This window comes from Cryptomeria japonica, chromosome 3 (assembly GCF_030272615.1).
Source record: "Cryptomeria japonica chromosome 3, Sugi_1.0, whole genome shotgun sequence".
In the NCBI taxonomy this organism is placed as follows: Eukaryota; Viridiplantae; Streptophyta; class Pinopsida; order Cupressales; family Cupressaceae; genus Cryptomeria; species Cryptomeria japonica.
The window spans coordinates 338,442,140-338,448,756 of record NC_081407.1 but is presented as its reverse complement, the minus strand read 5'-3'; positions in this window follow the sequence as shown (position 1 = coordinate 338,448,756).

Here is a 6,617-nt window from a genome sequence, read left to right as displayed (position 1 = left end):
TTTGATGCATGCCCATAACCTATTCAAGAGCACCCATTTTGCATAGACAGGGAGACCATTGGCATGGTTTTCTTGAAACTTTCTAAAGCCTTTTGTGCGAATCATTGTAACAGACTTGAAAAGCACTGTGAGGATGGGGAGGTGAATCAGTGACACCAAAAATGAAACTACTTCAGCTAGTAATCGGTAGATGAACTTAACAAAGCTTTTAACTTAAATGCATATAATCCAAAATGATATAATAGCATTCACAATAAGTAACACATCCACCATAGCACAAATATTTATACGTGGAAAACCCAAATAGGTAAAAACCACAATGAGATGGAACTCACAACTTAAATATCTGCATTAATCGATAACTGATCAGTTAGGGTCTACAATGTGCTCTACTAAGAGCAAATCTGGTTAAAGATCCCAAAGCTTGATTACAAGCTCATACCCTATTATAGGTAGTACTCTGTTAGGAGAAACCTTGCTGGAGGATTTAAGAATCCAAGTTAATGGATCACCCTATTAGAGGATTTATACATTGAATCTTGTTAGAGCTTACCCGATTAAGGGATTTGATTGTGCTGTAATTGTTAGAAAACAATAGGATTGGTTTGATCTATTTTGAGTAGCACAATACTTGCTTGATTAGATCCTTCTAAACAATCTCAACACTACTATACAACACACTCTTTGTCTTAACATTTATCTCTCTTCAACATCATAATCTTTCCCTCTTCATGCATACCATTATCCTGTTCCATATCAAAATGATTTTCTAAGTTGTCATTGTATAGACATTTAGTTTTCATGATGGCCTAAGGAAATCATAGCACAATTTCCTAGGTGCAGTGTATCTAGACAAGTGATCATAACGCATCACAAAAATTACTGCTGAAATTTTGTCGGTGGGATAACTCATCATGATCTGTGGTAACTCATCACAAACTTATCGAATACCAGTTGGAACAATCAAGTACTAGTTTTAGGGAAACAAATAAACCATTATCCTCGAATCTTTGGTCATGATCTCTGATTGATGTCCATCTTTATCTTCATCTTGATGTCGACTTATTATAACCACAGGTTGTCTCTCATGCACATACCAGTTGACACAAAGTACTGGTTAGAGATTAACCACTAAGTATACCAGTTGATAGTGTAAACAATTGAAGTTAATCCAGTAGTCAATACAATCATGCGTGTGTGTGAGTGTTTCATTAATGATAACATATGATGAATACATTACAATCATCATCATGCCAACAATCTCCCCCTTTGGCATTGATGACAATACTTAGAAAATTTAATAGTAATACTGCTAAGTGTTTACACATTTACTCATGCTCTCCTTAATGCATACATTATACAAAATTTTCAAAAACACACATACATATTTCTACTCCCCCTTTGACAACAATGCCAAATTGAAAAAGCAATATATATGTATATATATAAATTGTATCAAAGTATTTAGCATACACAATAATAACTAAAAAAATTGAATCAAAGTTCAAGCATAAGTAATTCTCATAAAAATAAAATTGTATCTCTTCTTCAATTGTGACAAGGCATTTGTCCATGACTCCAACACATTCTTAGTATACTCAAATGTTGACATTAGCTGTGAACATAATTCTTCCATGTAATCCAGTATGCAGGTTTCAGGGGTTGCAAGGATAGCTTCTGTATTGGAGTTGGTTCTCTGAAGTATGTCTACTTGTGACGTGAGTAGACTTTTGAGTTCCTTTAGAGACCAGAGTCTTTTATCTTTCTCATTATCATAGATATCTAACTGGTTGTGCAAATCATCTACAAATTTGTTTAAGGAAAAAATAGAATCCTTAAGAGGAGCATATGCATTGCATACTCATTCAAGCTCTTGTTCTATTTCAATACACCTTTTTGTAAGATCAGTATAAAATAATGAAACATTAGAGGTGGATGCAAGAAACTTTCCTCCTATTTCAATAGCTTCACTCAAAAAATATTTATTGTGTGATAAAGCCATCTTTCCATTATGAATATCCTTTTCCATTTTTTCATCATATTTCTTCTTGTGACTCTTCTCGACATAGGTTTGAGTAGTCTCTTCCAGTGACTTGATTTTATCAGATGCATCTGCAACTAACTAACCAAGTTTGATAATAGGTGTAGATAGATGTGCGGTAGATGTTTTTGATAGTAGACAAGATAAAATATCTACTGCAGACTGAATTATCTCTACCTCAATCCTTTACTCTTTCAATCACTTCTTATCCACCCTAGATTGCATGACACTTGGAATCTTCATCATTTCTGATCCGCTCATATTGTCCACATCAATAGTTATTGAAATACTTAAAGAATCATCATCATCCTCATCAATTTGATTTTGCTTTGTCGGTTCAGAGGATACAACCTTAATGATTGCTTACTCTGTATTCTTCTCCATTTATTTTTTAGAGGACTATGTGACAATATTTTTCAGTAGATTCCATCTGAGTAACTTGAATGGCCAGTGGAGATTGGGGTTTCTCTAGTTGTTCTGTGACCACTTTTAGTTTAGTTGTTGGTTGCTCAACTATCTTGACCTGTGAATCTATGAATTTTGGAGGCTCCATATTTGGTGCAGTGACATCTCCAAATATATCATCATCAATCACATGAATAGTGGTGTCATCCTTGATAGGATAGACCACATATTCTTGAATAATATCTTCTTCATCCATTTCCAATTTATTGACAGTAACATTTTCTGCATTTTTTGAAGATAGTAAAAGTTCTTCCATCCTTTTGATATTGCAGGAAATATGGTGGGTTTCAGTTTCAATAATTGACCTTTTTCCACTAAGAAGCTTCAATATTCTTGCTTTAAACATAAACTAAGCTTTATATTGTTCCACTAAAGTAGTAATTGAATCTTTTGAAAGTTCAGGAAAATATTGTACAAATACTTCATCAATGATTTCTTTTCTATTTTTACAACTTCTTCCCATTTATTTAAAGGAATAGAATATAAATAATTTAAAACATCCTTCTCAATATCATGAGGAAATCTACTATAATGGCATAAATGAGTGATTATGTATTGAACAACTTGTTATTTCTCATCTTTATTAAAGGAATCAAAATATTCTTTAACATTTTCAAATCTATTTCTCCCCAATGTCTTCTTTGTTCTTTCAAAATGGCTCCCAGGTTTGAAAGTAGAGATATCAAGAGGTATAGTTGCCTTCGATACTTTGTTAACCTTCTTGGATACTCTGCCAATTTCCTTTACCTTCTTTGGTTCTTCATCATAGTTAATTCCCTCAGACTCTTCTTGCAAGATTAACTTTCTGCCTCTCTTCCTTGTCTCCTTCTTTACATATACCTTGGGTTCTGGTTCCTTCTTAGTTTGGATACTTCCTTCTTAGTTTGGATACTCCGGGTAACCCTAGTAATCTTTATAGCTAGAGGTGCTTCATCAGACTTCTTATTTTTTCCTTTCACACTTTTAACAGGAGGAGTACCGGTTTCTGTTGTTGTACCTTGGACTGCTACAATGTCTAATTTTTCCTTCTTTTTGTCTTTTGGAGATGCTAACAAGTTATTAGCATATCCAATCAGTAAGTCATAATTGACCTCATAACTCATGTATTACATCTCTTCTTTCCTAGGCTCAATTGCTTACATCAATCAAAAATTAGTGGTAACAGTAAAGATTATATCTTTTGTAAAATGTTTTACCACATCTTTTGGTAATCTCATTCTCAGGCTCATTTTCTTTTGAAAATCATTAAAATATTTATTCATTGCTGCAGGGAAAGTATTTCTTACAACCTTAATGATGTTCTTGATCTGTGTCATGACCAGTAGGTCCTTTGACCATCCAGTGTCTCCAATTCCAGGTAGAAAATTCTTAAAATAAAACAATAAACCAACCAATAGCTAACCATATTTGAACTTTTGACTGCTATCCCTTTTAATAGATTGCAAGTTTGTAAATAATTGCCTTCTGATAGCTTCACAGAGATCATAATTTAAATTATCAATAATCATTCTATGAGCAATATGAATTGCTACGGAAGGAACACTGTTAAGTCTACTAGAGTAAAATAATTAGTAGCCTATCACCATTGCTGCTAGTTTCGCTCCAGGGTCTCTAATATTGTTGATAGAAAAGGCACACTTATAAGATATAGAACCAGTTAAAGAGAATACAATATCCTTATAAATTCTCCAACTTCGGTACTTCATTGGTTGAGAAATAATGAGTTACAGCCTGAATGGCTTCCTTGCTAATTGTGTGAGTTCTCTCCAAATACATATTCTCTCCATGAACTCTACTCAAAATAATTTTGATGTGTTCTTCCTTCAAATCTTCAAGAAAGTAAGCGGCATTATGAAAACCTTTTTCGAAAACCCTAGCATATTCTAATTGAATTTTAACATTCTCAGCACAAAGTGATTTCAACTGAGTATAAATATATAGAGATCCTAGATCTTCTACTTTGGAGTCAATATAACTAGATAAATCACCTTTGACTAAAATTCTACTCGGAACTTGTGACAACGCATTGTATGACACAATTTGTTTAGCAACTATAGCTTCCATAGGCTCAGAAGTAATCATTAAATTTCCTAAAGATTATGAAGCTGATGCCATTGCAAATGAACAAGACTTCAAAGCAATATTTTCAAAGAAATACATTTTCTTACGCACGTTGCTTCGTTTTACCGGTAGTATGCCCAAGTGCATAACAATTTAACTTTTTGCAAACTTCAATTTAGCTTGTTTACACAAATCACAAAGCAATTCAGCAAATGACAACAAACAATCTTTCTCAGCTTAGCAAGCGCTCCAATTTTCTCTATCAAATGCGTTAGGATAAAAATTGTTGGCTTGATGATGATTGTAATGTATTCATAATTTGTTGCCATTGATAAAACACTCACACACATATTTGACTATATTGACTACTGGTATAACTTCAATTTTTTACACTGTCAATCAGTATACTTAGTTGTTTATCTCTAACTGGTACTCAACGTTAACCAGTATATGCATAAGGGACAACCTATGGTTATACCTAGTTAGCATCAAGATGAAGATCAAGATGGAGATCAAGCAAAGACTCAAGGACAACTGTTCATATGCTTTATTCAAACTAGTATAAATTATTCCAACCGGTACTTATTATTTTTTATGATAAGTTAGCAACACCGACTACTTGGCAGCAACTTTTGTGATGAGTTGCAGCTAGTTGACTAGATACACTGCACCTAGGAAATTGTGTTTTGATTTCCTTGGACCAACATAAGATTTGAGTATCTATTTAAAGACATCTTAGTGAATAATTTGATAGATGTTATGTATGAAGAGCGAAAGCTTTTGTTGAAGAGTGATAAGTGTTAAGATGAAGAGTGTGTTGAAGAACAGTGTTGAATATGCTTAACATGATCAAATCAAGCAAGTATTGTGCTACTTACAATAGATCAAACCGTTCTTGTTGTTTTCTAACCATTACAATAGAATCAAAATCCCTTTACTAGGTAAGCTCTAACAAGCTTCTATGTATAAATCCTTTAACAGGGTGATCCATTAGTTTGGATTATTAAATCCTCTAGCGAGGTTAATCCTAACAGGGTACTACCTTTAATAGGGTACAAGCTTCTAATTCAAGCTTTGGGATCTCTAACAAGATTCTCTCCTAGAAGAGCACTTTGTAGACGTTAAGAGATCAATTATCTATTACTACAGATAGTTAGCTTGTGAGTTCCATCTCATCGTGGTTTTTACCTATTTGTGTTTTCCATATACAAACACTTTGTTATGGTGGATCCTTTACTTTTTGTGAATGTTGTTATATCATTTTGGATTACATCCATTGTGTTTATAAGACTTATTAAGTTCATCTACCAGTTAGTGTTTAAAGCAGTTTTTTTTTGGTGTCGTTGATTCACCCCCCCTCTTAGTGCTTTTCAATCCATAAATTGGTATTAGAGCCTAACTTATTTGAAGCTTAACTGCTTAGAAGGGAGCCTTGAAACCATCATGGGGGACATGAGCTACTTTGATATGGCTAGAGAGCTAGAAGCTAGCAGAGATGAACTTGAATCCCTTAGGGTCAAACTAAAAGCTTCTCAAGCCAAAAGGAGAGAGTTCACTGAATAAATGTTAGAGTTAACTGATAACAGATCTTTAGATGAAGCCAATATTGATGCTTTATTAGAGGAAGTTGAAAAGTTAAATGGTGAGAAATAGAATCTGAGGAGAGAGCTGGAAGGTTTTACTATCCATATGAGTCATGAACTAGAAGCCAAAAGAGCTGCTGAAGATCTTATCAGAGAAAGAGATCAAGAGATTATTAAGATCAAGCGAGAAAAAGACACCATGCATGAAGATCTAATTGTTGAAAGAGAAGAAAAGGAGAACCTGTAGCTAGATCTTGAACTTGCATCACCCTTGAAAGAGAACCTGTCTAAACATAATGAAGATCTCACAAAACAACTTACTAAAGCCAATGAGAAATTGGAGAAGTTTAGGCAGAAGTTCCAAAATGCTGCAAGAACAAATTCAATCACAAAGAATGAAGGGTAATATCTCTAGCCTTGGTTTTCACACAACTGAAAAGGGTGAATCCTCTAGTACAAAGAGCAAA